General features: G+C 46.0%; 1 protein-coding gene across 1 annotated transcript in view; it reads left to right on the top strand.

Moving 5' to 3' along the window:
* Window positions 1-13,945: 13,945 nt before the first annotated feature.
* The window catches only part of CNTFR (ciliary neurotrophic factor receptor), an 841,679-nt gene continuing 839,856 nt past the window's right edge, over window positions 13,946-15,768 (top strand). Inside the window, exon 1 of the mRNA XM_068252965.1 lies at window positions 13,946-13,993. The gene's annotated coding sequence lies outside the window, so the exon portion shown is untranslated. The remainder of the gene's footprint in view (window positions 13,994-15,768) is intronic.

Here is a 15,768-nt window from a genome sequence, read left to right as displayed (position 1 = left end):
CTGCTCAGGTGACTTCCTGCAATGTCCCCCTCTAGTGGGCCGCATTGCCTGAAGTCACGCAGAAGAAAGGTAAACTTCCCCTCTCGCACGCTTTAAACGTTTGCCGAAAATAGCTGGAGGGGGAGCGGGAATGCGGGATCCAGGTGAGGGAGGGAGTGACCCCCTCCGCTGTGCACGCATCCCCCCGTTCTGGCTGCTACCCCCTCAGCCTACCTGGGGGACACCTATTGGGGTGACATGAAGGGGAGGAGCAGGCAGTAGGCAATGCGGATCTCCCTCCGTTTTGTGTGCAAGAATATCCTGTGTAGAGAGAGATCCGTTTTTGCACTGCTCTCCACTACCCCTCCGTGTATCCGGGAGCGATCAGGGTCCGTGAAAATCCTGCAAATCCGGATCCTGCGTCCAGCATGGATTCCCAGGATCGCCAGCGGATCTGCTTTTTAACAGGTTTTTAACAGGTTGCAACTGGCAGAGTCCCAGTGGATTGGCGTACAGCCCACGTTTTCCCATTATTTAAGAAGGGCAAAAAATCAGATCCAGGAAATTATAGACCTGTAAGCTTAACATCAGTTGTATGCAAACTATTTGAGGGGTTACTAAGAGATACTATACATGACTTCATAGTAGAAAATAATCTTATTTCTCAGCATCAACATGGGTTTACTAAAGACAGGTCCTGTTTGACTAACATGCTCAGCTTTTATGAGGTAGTGAATGCTAATATGGATATTGGGAATGCTGTAGATGTGATATACTTGGACTTTGCAAAGGCCTTCGACACTGTTCCCCACAGAAGTCTGGTGCAAAAGTTGAGGATGCAAGGACTGGGGAAGAGTCTGTGTGCATGGATAGGGAACTGGCTAATGGACAGAAAACAAAGAGTTGTGGTCAATGGATCGTACTCAAAATGGAAGACTGTTAGTAGTGTTGGGCGAACAGTGTTTGCCACTGTTCGGGTTCTGCAGAACATCACCCTGTTCGGGTGATGTTCGAGTTCGGCCGAACACCTGATGGTGTTCGGCCAAACCGTTCGGCCACACGGCCGAACTAAGAGCGCATGGCCGAACGTTCCCCGAACGTTCGGCTAGCGCTGTGATTGGCCAAACGGGTCACGTGGTTCTGACCCGAACGCGGTCTGATTGGCCGAACTGTCACGTGGTTCGGGTAAATAAATACCCGAACCACGTCATATCTCCGCCATTTGTCTGTGGGTTTAGCTTTGGGTAGGCAGGCAGGGTAGTTCGCGCTCCAGCCACGCTAGCCAGGGTCCCCCCAGTCATTGTGTCACTGCTGGGAATAGTAGTACACCGCTCGCTCAGCCACACTATATAGCATTGTGTTTACTGCCACTCTGTGTACCTCGCTCAGCCACACTATATAGCATTCTGTTTACTGCCACTCTGTGTCTGCTGGGAATAGTAGTACACCGCTCGCTCAGCCACACTATATAGCATTTTGTTTACTGCCACTCTGTGTACCTCGCTCTCATCTTTATTACATTTATGACAGCATGGCGGTAAAAAGCATGCTATCCGCACGCTTCTTGTCCTCATGCAAGGCCTGGGTTGTTGTGTCTCAAAGCGTGGCCTTCTCCTCCTGCGCCTCCTCCTGTTCCATCACGTGTGCTGCTGCTGCTGCTAGGTTAGCGTTGCCGGTCCCTGTTTATGGAACCTCTCATCTTTATTACATTTATGACTGCATGGCGGTAAAAAGCATGCTATCCGCACACTTCTTGTCCTCCTGCAAGGCCTGGGTTGTTGTGTCTCAAAGCGTGGCCTTCTCCTCCTGCGCCTCCTCCTGTTCCATCACGTGTGCTGCTGCTGGGTTAGCGTTTCCGGTCCCTGTTTATGGAACCTCTCATCTGTATTACATTTATGACTGCATGGCGGCAAAAAGCATTGCTATATCCGCACGCTTTTTGTCCTCATGCAAGGCCTGGGATGTTGCGTCTCAAAAAGCGTGGCCTTCTCCTCCTGCGCCTCCTCCTGTTCCATCACGTGTGCTGGTGCTGGTGCTGGGTTAGCGTTACCGGTCCCTTTTCCTGGAACCTCTTCTCTGTATTACATTTATGACTGCATGGCGACAAAAAGCATGTTACCTGTGCAAAGAAACATGACATTTTCCACATTTAAAAGACAGTTTTTCCTTTGAAACTTTACAATCAATTTTCTCAAAAACTATAAGCTCTTTTTCAAATATTCCTCTTGTACCCACTCCCAAGGTGCACATACCCTGCAAATTTGGGGTATGTAGCATGTAAGGAAGCTTTACAAAGCACAAAAGTTCGGGTCCCCATTGACTTCCATTATGTTCGGAGTTCGGCGCGAACACCCGAACATCGCGGCGATGTTCGGCGAACGTTCGTGAACCCGAACATCTAGGTGTTCGCCCAACACTAACTGTTAGCAGTGGGGTCCCACAGGGGTCTGTTTTGGGTCCAGTGCTCTTCAATTTATTTATTAATGACCTAGTAGATGCAGTAGTGAGCAATGTTGCTATTTTTGCAGATGATACAAAACTGTGCAGAATCATCAACTCTCAGGAAGATAGTGTCATATTGCAACAGGATCTGGATAGGATGGCTATATGGGCACATACATGGCAGATGAAATTCAATGTTGACAAATGTAAAGTCATGCATTTTGGAGGTACTAATGGTCTAGCACCATACAAAATAAATGGGATACAGTTGGGGACATCAAACTTGGAGAAGGACTTAGGCGTACTCATTGACAACAAGTTAAATAATCATACTCAATGCCAAGCCGCTGTAGCTAACGCTAACAAAATTTTGGGATGCATTAAAAGGGAAATAAAAACTCGAGATGCTAGCATAATATTGCCCCTGTTTAACTCTCTAGTAAGGCCACATCTGGAATATGGAATTCAGTTCTGGGCACCACATTATAAAAAAGATATTGCAGTTTTAGAGCAGGTGCAGAGACGAGCAACAAAATTGATACGTGGGATGGAAGGTCTCGCTTACCAAGAAAGGTTAGATAAACTGGGTTTATTTAGTCTAGAGAAAAGACGCCTTAGAGGGGATCTAATTAACATGTATAAATACATCAAAGGGCAATATAATAGCTTGGCGGATGAGCTTTTTGTCCCTAGGCCTTCTCTAAGGACCAGAGGACATGATCTGCGCATGGAGGAAAAACGTTTTAGCCATTTATTTAGGAAAGGGTTCTTTACAGTAAGAGTGATTAAGATGTGGAATGCACTGCCACAGGAAGTCGTTATTGCAAACTCTATACCTGCATTAAAAGGGGGCTTAAATGCTTTCCCTGCGTTGAAAGACATCCATGGCTACAATTACTAGGTAATGCCTAATGATGTTGATCCAGGGATTTTATCTGATTGCCATCTGGAGTCGGGAAGGAATTTTTTCCCTTTTGGGGCTAATTGGACCATGCCTTGTAAGGGTTTTTTCGCCTTCCTCTGGATCAACAGGGATGTGTGAGGGAGTAGGCTGGGGTGGTACTTTATACTGGTTGAACTCGATGGACGTACCGTATATACTCGCATACAAGCCGAATTTTTGACCCCCAAAAAGGGGGTCAAAAGTTGGGGGGTCAGCTGTATGCGAGTCTTCCCTGGTGGTCTAGTGGTGGGTGGTGGGTGGTCGGGTGGTCCGCGCCCCGCTCCCCCCGCGGCTGCCGCTGCTATTTTACCTTCTTAGACAGCGGCCGCTTCCTAATCCGCGTTCCTCTTCTTTCTCAGAGTGTCAGTGTTTCACAGCAGCGCGCCGGGCGCTGCTGCTGTGACGATGCAGGGGGCAGGAAAGAGCGGTTCCCTTGGTAACGGCGATACAGATCGCCGTTATAGGGAGCCGCGCTATTTCCTGCCCCCTGCATCGTCACAGCAGCAGCGCCCGGCGCGCTGCTGTGAAACACTGACACTTTGAGAAAGAAGAGGAACGCGGATTAGGAAGCGGCCGCTGTCTAAGAAGGTAAAATAGCAGCGGCGGCCGCGGGGGGAGCGGGGGGGGGGGAGCACTACCCACCTATGCTGGGCACTATACTCGCTAAACTGGGCACTATACTAGCTAAACTGGGCACTATACTGGCTAAACTGGGCACTATACTAGCTAAACTGGGCACTATACTGGCTAAACTGGGCACTATACTGGCTAAACTGGGCACTTTACTAGCCATACTGGGGCACTATACTGGCTAAACTGGGCACTATACTGGCTAAACTGGGCACTTTACTAGCCATACTGGGGCACTATACTAGCTAAACTGGGCACTATACTGGCTAAACTGGGCACTATACTAGCTAAACTGGGCACTATACTGGCTAAACTGGGCACTTTACTAGCTAAACTGGGGCACTATACTAGCTAAACTGGGCACTATACTGGCTAAACTGGGCACTATACTGGCTAAACTGGGCACTATACTAGCTAAACTGGGCACTATACTAGCTAAACTGGGCACTATACTGGCTAAACTGGGCACTATACTAACTAAACTGGGCACTTTACTAGCCATACTGGGGCACTATACTAGCTAAACTGGGCACTATACTAGCTAAACTGAGGCACTACCTATCTATACTGGGCACTATACTGGCTATACTGGGCACTTTACTAGCTATACTGGGCACTTTACTAGCTATACTGGGCACTATACTAGCTATACTGGACACTACCTACCTATACTGGGCACTATACTAGCTATATTGGGACACACTGGGGGGCTGCACCAATCCAGCATTTCCTACCCCCGGCTTATATGGGGGTCAATCATTTTTCCCTGTTTTTTCAGGGAAAAGTTGGGGGGTCGGCTTATATGCGGGTCGGCTTATATGCGAGTATATACGGTATGTCTTTTTTCAACCAAAATAACTATGTAACTATGAAGATGGCCTCTATTTTTTCCGGTTTCTCCAGGTTTGATCCGGGCCCCAAAACAGAGCTACAGAATATGTAAACAGTTGTGAACTGGCCCTAAACCCTTTCCTAGTACCCAGCAGTCCCTATTTTGGAAATTTCCCTGTCCCTGACTCTCTACCTCTTGTCTGCACCTTCTGTTTTAGATCTGGTATACACATACTGTACCTACAAATAAAGTCATATTCTACTAAAAATAAGTTGTATTCAATTGTAGGTTTGCTCGGTTGACATACCCTAGGGGGGTACGGATACTGGGCTGGAGAAACAATCACAATAAGTATATTGTATTTATCATGAAAGTGACCCTGAGACAAAGGGGCATAAAAGATTTATGCATACCTGGAACAGCCGGCGGCAAGCGAGCGACCTGTGTGGAGGGGGCTGGAGGAAGCCCCAGGTATGTATAAATCTTTTATGCCCCTTTGTCTCTGGTACAAAAAAAAACTACATATATAAGTAGATAAATACTTGCTCTACTTACATAACACATGTATTGCACTGTCCACATCTTGATTTTAGTGATTTTTCACAGTAAAAAAAAAGAGAAAATCCTTCCTAGCATTTCCCATTTTAAGTGTGGCTATTTTGAAGCCAATCCTGATGTCATTTCCTCCCTTGCTCTCCTCTGCCCAATTTGCCCGCCCTTCACTATAGAAAGCGCATTGTCTCAGCATTAAAATACTGGCCAATCAGAGAGGAACACAGGTGTGGGAGGGGAAAACAGGAGGGAAAGAGGCTTCAGCCAATCAGGCTGCATTAGTTAAATCTGAGGGAAAGTAGAGAAGCAAAAAATGACAACCCAGCATGCCCTGCAACTTCCTTTTTGTGTACCAAATTTTGTGTGTACCAAATAAGACACATGTAAACTGGGGAATGATCATTTATAAACAAGAAACGTAATAGAGATTTTAACTTTTGGATTTCCTGATTAGCATCCTTATTACTTGTTTACCAGATAAAAATAAAGAATTGATTTTTGATTTTATGCCCGACAGTTACACTTTAAGCTTTATTTAGAAAGTGCTAACATATTATGCAGCACTGTACAATAGATAGGGGAGACATTACAACAGTAAACACTTTGCATTCCTGGGTTTTTACTTTTAAGATTCCTGACAATTTTTACGCTCAGGTGTGTCACTATTTATGCAGCAATAACTTTTTCATTACTTATGACACCCAAGTGGTTACACAGTATAATCTCATTATAATAAACTTAAGTATATTAAACTACCTCTTCAGGTCCCACTCCCAGCAAATCTCCATTGTAAGTCTATAAGAGCAACAACTGGTATAGTAATCCCAGATATAATAAAACTTCTGTTATAGTAAACATGTTTTTTGCCTCTATGTGATGCTGACTTTGGATATAATAAACAGTGGGCGGTGCATGCGTTGTATGTCAGTGGGTCGTGCATGCGTCATATGTCAGTGGGCGGTGCATGTGTCATATGTCAGTGGGCGGTGCATGCGTCATATGTCAGTGGGCGGTGCATGTGTCATATGTCAGTGGGCGGTGCATGCGTCATATGTCAGTGGGCAGTGCATGCGTCATATATCAGTGGGCGGTGCATGCGTCATATGTCAGTGGGTCGTGCATGCGTCATATGTCAGTGGGCGGTGCATGCGTCATATGTCAGTGGGCGGTGAATGCGTCATATGTCAGTGGGCGGTGCATGTGTCATATGTCAGTGGGCGGTGCATGCGTCATATGTCAGTGGGCAGTGCACGCGTCATATGTCAGTGGGCGGTGCATGCGTCATATGTCAGGGGGCGGTGCATGCGTCATATGTCAGTGGGCGGTGCATGTGTCATATGTCAGTGGGAGGTGCACGCGTCATATGTCAGTGGGCGGTGCACGCGTCATATGTCAGTGGGCGGTGCATGCGTCATATGTCAGGGGGCGGTGCATGCATCATATGTCAGTGGGCGGTGCATGCGTCATATGTCAGTGGGCGGTGCATGCGTCATATGTCAGTGGGCGGTGCATGCGTCATATGTCAGTGGGCGGTGCATGCGTCATATGTCAGTGGGCGGTGCATGCGTCATATGTCAGTGGGCGGTGCATGCATCATATGTCAGTGGGCGGTGCATGCATCATATGTCAGTGGGCGGTGCATGCATCATATGTCAGTGGGCGGTGCACGAGTCATATGTCAGTGGGTCGTGCATGCGTCATATGTCAGGGGGCGGTGCATGCGTCATATGTCAGGGGGCGGTGCATGCATCATATGTCAGTGGGCGGTGCACGAGTCATATGTCAGGGGGCGGTGCATGCGTCATATGTCCTTGTGAAACCCATGGTCTGCTGCTCTCTTCAGGCTGGTTGCAGGTGAGTTGATGCCTGATAACATTTGTAAGACAAGAAGAATGGCACCAGCGCTGGATATACAGTACTGTATGAATAAGCAGCCTGAGGAAAATGAGGAATAATGTGAACGTAAACAAAAGGGGATGCAGTGTTACCACTTTTCAATCACTGCTAAAAGTATCGTCACTGTCCTCCCGCAGGATTACACGCACTCCCGGGTATCTCTTCCCTTATTAGCGATGACGCTCCTGGTAGCGTGTGGAGCGCAGTACAGGCTACTATTACTTGTACCGCAGATCGGAGTGGGCCTACTTGCTGCAAAACTAAGGAGAGTGTAGAGGAGAGTGCTAAGTCCCGCCCACGGAGGCATCGGAGCCACTCAAACTACAGATGCCAGCGGCTGCATTTTGAAGAGAGGCTTCATGATTGACTCAAATATGAGCAGAAAGTTTTGCAGGACACTTGCTGCAAGTCCCGCCCACGGAGGTATCGGGTTATGAGTTATTGCAATGGGACAGCACATTTACACTGTTATACAAGCTGTACACTGACTTCTGTACATTGTATCATAATGTTATATCTTCAGGCAGTGTTCTGTTCTCCCATGAAAAGATATAATAAAATATTTACAAAATTGTGAGGCATATTCACTTTTGTGAGATTCTGTATTTATAAAACAACATTTTAGCCTATCACAGTGTCAGCGGATGTGTTTATAATTTTCCATGTCTACAAGAAGTAAAGATGATGACCTGCAGGCTCACAGCGGATCAAACAACATGAGCAAATTACACAGCGAGTATCAATTATTTCTGGATTCATCTTCTATTTTGTGACTTCTAACCTTGCAATGTCTCGATTTTTTTTTCTACTACTAGTATCTTGGGATAAAGTTCCTCTTTAGTTATATTTCAAAACAGTATATCCGCAAAAATGTTCTAAATTTAAGGAAACAGGCTCCCCTTCCCCTATTAAAGGGAACCAGATACGAAGCACCCTTGTGTATTTTACCATGTATATCAGTAAGAACATTAGAGAAAACACTTACCATGCTCTCTGTTTCATCCTCACTGCTAAAAGTGTCGCTTATCAGCTGTGATAAGAATCCCGGACTGAGCATTCAGTCTGGCTTTTCTAGGAATAATTATAGCTGAGTCATTATAGCAGAGCCACAAGGGGGCAGGCTTGGGCTTGAAAAGACACCAGAGAAGACAGACTCAGCTATAATCTTTCCGTAGCGAAGCTAGACTGAGTGCTCAGTCGGGGATTCTGATCAGAGGTGATAACAGTCAGATTAAACAGAGAACAATGAAACAAAGAGCAGATTAGGTGTTTACTGTTATGTTCCCACTGATTTATAAGGTAAAATACAAGAGGGTGCTTCATCTCTGGTTCTCTTTAAAGCGGTATAAAACCCTGACATAATATTCAACAAAAACATGTTTCCCTACTTTTTATATGCCACACGGTTATCATATTTGCATTTGTGCATCACAGTATTATTATTCATTTAGAAATTACAAGTTTCCAAAAGTACATTTTTTCACTTTGAGAGCTGACTTTGCATTTGATTCATAACTGGTTTTATTCATTATATATTGAAGGCAGAAATGCTTTGAGTTTCTGTCTGCGTCCAGGAGCTTCTCCACAGTCAGAGAATGTGTCACATTTCTCACTTGATACAATTACGTAAACACAAGATAACATTATCTATACTTCAGGATGGGTCCAGATTTCTCTGCACAGAACTTTCAAATCCTGTGTGTAACCCTTTGAATGCTGTTCTAGTGAAAAAAAAAATGCTGGTTGTACATAATATGCTGTAAATAATTTTTTTAGAGCTAAGAAGAAATGCTGGGTTTCATTCTGCTTTAAAAACAAAACAAAAAAAATACCCCAAAACATACATACAGTGGTGTGAAAAACGATTTGCCCCCTTCCTGATTTCTTATTCTTTTGCATGTTTGTCACACTTAAATGTTTCTGCTCATCAAAAACCGTTAACTATTAGTCAAAGATAACATAATTCAACACAAAATGCAGTTTTAAATGATGGTTTTTATTATTTAGTGAGAAAAAAAACTCAAAACCTACATCGCCCTGTGTGAAAAAGAAATTGCCCCCTGAACCTAATAACTGGTTGGACCACCCTTAGCAGCAATAACTGCAATCAAGCGTTTGCGATAACTTGCAACGAGTCTTTTACAGCGCTCTGCAGGACTTTTGGCCCACTCATCTTTTCAGAATTGTTGTAATTCAGCTTTATTTGAGGGTTTTCTAGCATGAACCGCCTTTTTAAGGTCATGCCACAACATCTCAATAGGATTCAGGTCAGGACTTTGACTAGGCCACTCCAAAGTCTTTATTTTGTTTTTCTTCAGCCATTCAGAGGTGGATTTGCTGGTGTGTTTTGGGTCATTGTCCTGCTTCAGCACCAAAGATCGCTTCAGCTTGAGTTGACAAACAGATGGCCGGACATTCTCCTTCAGGATTTTTTGGTAGACAGTAGAATTCATGGTTCCATCTATCACAGCAAGCCTTCCAGGTCCTGAAGCAGCAAAACAACCCCAGACCATCACACTACCACCACCATATTTTACTGTTGGTATGATGTTCTTTTGCTGAAATGCTGTGTTACTTCTACAACAGATTTAACAGGACACGCACCTTCCAAAAAGTTCAACTTTTGTCTCGGCGGTCGACAAGGTATTTTCCCACAAGTCTTGGCAATCATTGAGATGTTTTTTTATCAAAATTGAGACGAGCCTTAATGTTCTTTTTGCTTAAAAGTGGTTTGCGCCTTGGATATCTGCCATGCAGACCGTTTTTGCCCAGTCTCTTTCTTATGGTGGAGTTGTGAACACTGACCTTAATTGAGGCAAGTGAGGCCTCCAATTCTTTAGATGTTGTCCTGGGGTCTTTTGTGGCCTCCCGGATGAGTTTTCTCTGCGCTCTTGGGGTAATTTTGGTCGGCCAGCCACTCCTGGGAAGGTTAATCACTGTTCCATGTTTTTGCCATTTGTGGATAATGGCTCTCACTGTGGTTCACTGGAGTCCCAAAGCTTTCGAAATGGCTTTATAACCTTTAATAGACTGATAGATCTCAATTACAGTACTTTTGTTCTCATTTGTTCCTGAATTTCTTTGGATCTTGGCATGATGTCTAGCTTTTGAGTAGTGTTGGGCGAACAGTGTTCGCCACTGTTCGGGTTTTGCAGAACATCACCCTGTTCGGGTGATGTTCGAGTTCGGCCGAACACCTGGTGGTGTTCGGCCAAACTGTTCGGGTTAGCCCGAACGGCTCAATGCCTGGCCGAACAGGGCCCCTGTTCGGCCGAACAGGGCCCTGTTCGGTCGAATACGGCCCCCCTATGGGGTCACAGGCATAAGGGGGGAGCATGCCCCGATCGCGGGGGGGGGGTCGGAAATTCCCCCCACCCCCTCCGCTAGCGCTCCCCCCTCTGCCCGCTTCCCCATACAAAAGTTTAAGGAAAGTAAAATAGTACCGGTGGCAGTGGCTGGCAGTGGCACTGTGAAGTGAGTGAGGAGGAGGAGTCCGGAGAGTGACGCGTTGAGGGAGGCCGGGGCAGCGGGCGGTTCAGCGGTAGTACCCTTGTGGTACTTCCGCCCTTTCTCTGACCTCACGTCCTCTGCGTGATGACGCATACGAGGGTACGCGTGACGCGTACCCTCGTATGCAGAGGACGTGAGGTCAGAGAAAGGGTGGAAGTACCACAAGGGTACTACCGCTGAACCGCCCGCTGCCCGGCCTCCCTCAACGCGTCACTCTCCGGACTCCTCCTCCTCACTCACTTCACAGTGCCACTGCCAGCCACTGCCACCGGTACTATTTTACTTTCCTTAAACTTTTGTATGGGGAAGCGGGCAGAGGGGGGAGCGCTAGCGGAGGGGGTGGGGGGAATTTCCGACCCCCCCGCGATCGGGGCATGCTCCCCCCTTATGCCTGCAACCCCATAGGGCCCCCAAAATCGGGATGTTCGGGGAGTTCGGGGTTCGGCCCGAACATGCCGAACATCGCGGCCATGTTCGGCGAACGTTCCCGAACCCGAACATCCAGGTGTTCGCCCAACACTACTTTTGAGGTGCTTTTGGTCTACCTCTCTGTGTCAGATATCTCCTATTTAAGTGATTTCTTGATTGAACCAGGTGTGGCAGTAATCAGGCCTGGGGGTGACTACAGAAATTGAACTCAGGTGTGATAAACCACAGTTACGTTATTTTTTAACAAGGGGGTGCAATCACTTTTTCACACAGGGCCATGTAGATTTGGAGTTTTTTTTCCTCACTAAATAATAAAAACCTTCATTTAAGACTGCATTTTGTGTTCAATTATGTTATCTTTGACTAATAGTTAACAGTCTTTGATGAGCAGAAACATTTAAGTGTGACAAACATGCAAAAGAATAAGAAATGAGGAAGGGGGCAAATAGTTTTTCACACCACTGTATATAAATAACGTAGCTTAGAATATATTAGCTATGCATCTCCGACCTTCCGACCCATGCCATGTCTTCAGTGATATAAATATTCGATGTCGTAATTCTCATCTGTGTAACACCTGTAGCGTTCAGCACTAGACTGAGCCGTGTCAGGCTGGGAGAGCGAAAACTTCCTCGCCTTCCCTAAAGGGCGTCTGCACCTTTTCCCCCGACAAGTTCCGTTTGACCCGTCAGATGCCAGATCGCGACTCAGGTTTCCGGCCATGAATATTCCCCTCTCTCCTCTGCTCATTTTTAAAAATGTTAGTGAAACTCGCAGGATATAAACTCGAGGATATAAACTCGAGGACGCTCGTAAATGGAAATGTTCTTTTGCCAAAACACGTATCGATGGCGAGGCACGGCCCGGATTTATAAGGCACCGAAAGGATAGGAAAATATAAAACCTAACAAAAAAAATAAAAAAAGGGGAAAAACAAAAAAGGAAATTAAACACAAGCTGAACAAGGGTTCTTTGAAAAAAGTGAGAAAAAAGTTTGAAGACGGCAAACCTTGTTTCCGAAACACGTCAAATTCTACGCACTTTCATCCAATACACAGGAACACATTTGACATTTGCATAATACTTTACTTATACTCTAAAATAAAATAAGACCAACTAAGCCTTTGGCATTTAAACAGGTTGCTGCCTTTTTTATTGGGGGTAAACGCAAACCAATTAACTTCAACATAATATTTCCATAATACAACCCCTTATAGGATACCCGAGGTGACATGTGACATGATGAGATAGACATGTGTATGTACAGTGACTAGCACACCACTAACTATGCTGTGTTCCTTTTTTTCTTTCTCCAGCTGAAGGAGTTAAAAATTAGGAATGCAAGTGACAGTTTCTGTCTGGGTTGGGACCGGGTCAGACTATAGCATAACCCTCACTGATTAGGAATTACGGCCATAAAACACTTTGCTTACGGCCATAAAACACTTCTTAGAGCAGGAAAGAGATACAAAGAATCAATAGTTCATACATTTTAGCACTATTATACTTCAATGAATGTGTCATTGAGAAGAGGCCATGAAACAGTAAAAACTTAAAAAGTAGATTTAGATATAAAATAAAACTGTTGTATAGCTAAAAAGGTCATTTTTAGACAATACTTAAAGTGAAACCTCCGGATTAAAAATCTACTCAGCAGCACTGAAAAGGCTTAGTGTTTCGTTAACAGTTTCACAGCATCAGAACTTTGTTTTTCTTACCAAAGCATAATTTTTAGCTGCATTTTTAGCTAAGCTCCACCCATCAAAGAAAAAAAGCCTGGTGTAACGGTCAGTGATAGCTCAGGCAATATAGTAGTCAGTACTTTATTCAAAATGTGAGAAACAGGTAATTGGTGCACACTTATACTTCACAGGAGTACTCCAAAGTGATAGCCCTTAGTGGCAGGGGCTATCACTAGATAGAGTGGTCGTACAGGCGAGGTCAGTAGCAGATCGGTCAAACAACAGTACAGAATCGTGAGGCAAATATCAGAGTCTATAAACAGGCAGAGGTCGGCAGCAGATCAGATTGGCGAAGGTACAGAATCGTGAGGCAAGAGAATATTCTATAGACAGGCATAGGTCGGCAGGAGATCAGATTGGCGAAGGTACAGAATCGTGAGGCAAGAGAATAGTCAGAGGTTTAGGCAAGAGGTCATACACAATAATAATCAATACAGTAATAATAATATAAATGCTAGGCTAGGTGTGAATCCCCGGGGTCCTGCCGGTTCAAACACACAAGGATCTGACTAATGTCTGAGCGCTAGCACCGAAGTATTCGCAACAACAGACAAGGAGCAAATGACATCTCCAAACTTAAATACAGAAAGCAAATTCAACCTACCCGCCCAAAGGGCTGGACCAATCAGCAGTGTGTGACAGGCAGGATCAGCTGACCCGTCTCCTTAAGTTTTAAAGGTCCTGCCACCCCGTGCGCGAGCGTGCAGACCTTATTAGATGTACAGGGGAGAGACCTGTCAGCCCTGACCCATGCAAGGAGGCCTGTGATAACGTCAGATGCGGAAGCGGCGCCCGCGCTGCAGTCGGCAGCGGAGGTAAGACCGCTATTGCTGACACCCAGGCTTTTTTCCCCTGATGCTGTGCAGAGCATGATGGGATTTCCTATGTTGTTATTCACGTTGCCTAGCAACTGGGAGAGGTGCTCAGAACACAGGACAGTTGGAACTGTTTCTCATGCTCCCTGTCACCTCCTTTCAACCAAAAAGATGGCTGCCATCAAGAAATCAAACATTTGCCTGTTCTTTTAAATCATGGCGGGTAAGAGATTATATTACCTATCTATTTTAAATAACATAACTAATGTTACTTAATGACAGTATGTTTGTTTAGGCTGGAGTTCCTCTTTAAAGGGTTTCTCTGGGTCCTGTAAAAAAAAAAAACTATAACTGACACTTACCTGGGGCTTCTATTGGCCCCCTGCAGCTGTAATGTCCTGTGCCGTCCTCCTCCGATGCTCTGTTCCCCGCCGCCGGTAACCTGCTAATTATTCGTCTAGCTAGACGAATAGAACTGCGGCTGCGCGGCCACACGCGCCATCGGGAACTTACTGCCCATCTACTCATGGAGGATTCTCATGGTTTTGTTTATTTTCGGAGGCACTTAGCGCATGGCAGTTGCTCCGTCCAATTGGCAGCATCATTGTATAATCCTATACAATAAAACCTAACTGTCCATGCGTACACTCCTGTCCCTGTGTCCGTGGGTTTGCGCTATTGCACATGGGCCGTACGGACAGCCGTTGGGACAGGAGGACGGGGCCAGGGAGCCAGGCGGGCGTGTTCGCGGCAGACGGGTGCACGCGGTGGTGGCGGCGAGATCTAGAGCCCGTTTTTAAACGGACTTACTGTATATTCTGGCGTATAAGACTAATTTTTAACCCTTGAAAATATTCTGAAAAGTCAGGGGTCGTCTTATACGGCAGGTGTCATTGGCGAGTGATACGCCCCATCCTGGTACCGCCTCTCAGATCTCACTGCTGAGGACTGTAGTGAAGCGGCGCAGGAGGTGCACATGTGTGAGATCTGAGGGACAGAGAAGGAGATAAATAGGATACAAGGGCGGAGCCAGATGGGTGAAAGAGGCGTGTTTTATGGGCACAACGCAATCTATTCTTCCATACCGCTCTGATAAACAGGGAGACAAGGAGAGCTGACCAATCCAACCAGTCAGTTCCCTGTATACTGTTAAATACTGGGTGCCACATACAGTACAGCACCAGTATCCGTTCTGTTCATACATAGCACCAGTATATGATTTTTTAAATTTATATTTGGTGTGCGTTGGAGAGGGGCAGTCTTATAAGGCGAGTATATCCCAAACTCTATATTGTAACTGGAAAAGTTGGGGGGTCGTCTTATACGCCCAGTCGTCTTATACGCCGCAATATACGGTAGGTCTACTAGTGTCTTTATAAAGAATAATAGCCTAGCTGATTATCCCCCCATGAATAGATGGACTAGTCCAAAACCTGTTGGTTCTGTCAGATTTCTACTACCTATTGTAAGTGACAGCAACATAGGAGAAAAGTTAGGCCAACCTGCTGACAGACCCCCAAATCTCAGTGTCTTTATCTCTTAAATGGCATCAGAAATTGCAAAGGCGTTTGCAGGTTTTAGCTCCTTCTCAAATTCTAAATTTGGATCTTATGACAGGAGGTTGAGGTCCTGGTACAATCACAAAACTATCATTTATTTACTTTTTTTATTAGTGCTAGCCGACCCGTGGCGTAGCATACGCCGCATAAGAGGGTAGAGGGCAGGAAGGTGGTATTGGGCACAGCGGCGGGGAGGGGGGTTGGACCCCCCTCAACTGGGTCCCCCATGTGTGCTCTACCTCCAGCTTAAGCTCAGCAGGAACCCCCCCCCCCTCACCTGGGTCCCCCATGTGCACTCCCCCTCCTGCTTAAGCTCAGCAGGAACCCCCCTCACCTGGGTCCCCCATGTGCACTCCCCCTCCTGCTTAAGCTCAGCAGGACCCCCCCCCCCCCTCACCTGGGTCCCCCATGTGCACTCCCCCTCCTGCTTAAGCTCAGC

This window comes from Hyperolius riggenbachi, chromosome 1, assembly GCF_040937935.1.
Source record: "Hyperolius riggenbachi isolate aHypRig1 chromosome 1, aHypRig1.pri, whole genome shotgun sequence".
NCBI lineage: Eukaryota > Metazoa > Chordata > Amphibia > Anura > Hyperoliidae > Hyperolius > Hyperolius riggenbachi.
Note: the sequence above shows the minus strand (reverse complement) of the source record. Positions and strands in the feature narration are given on the sequence as shown.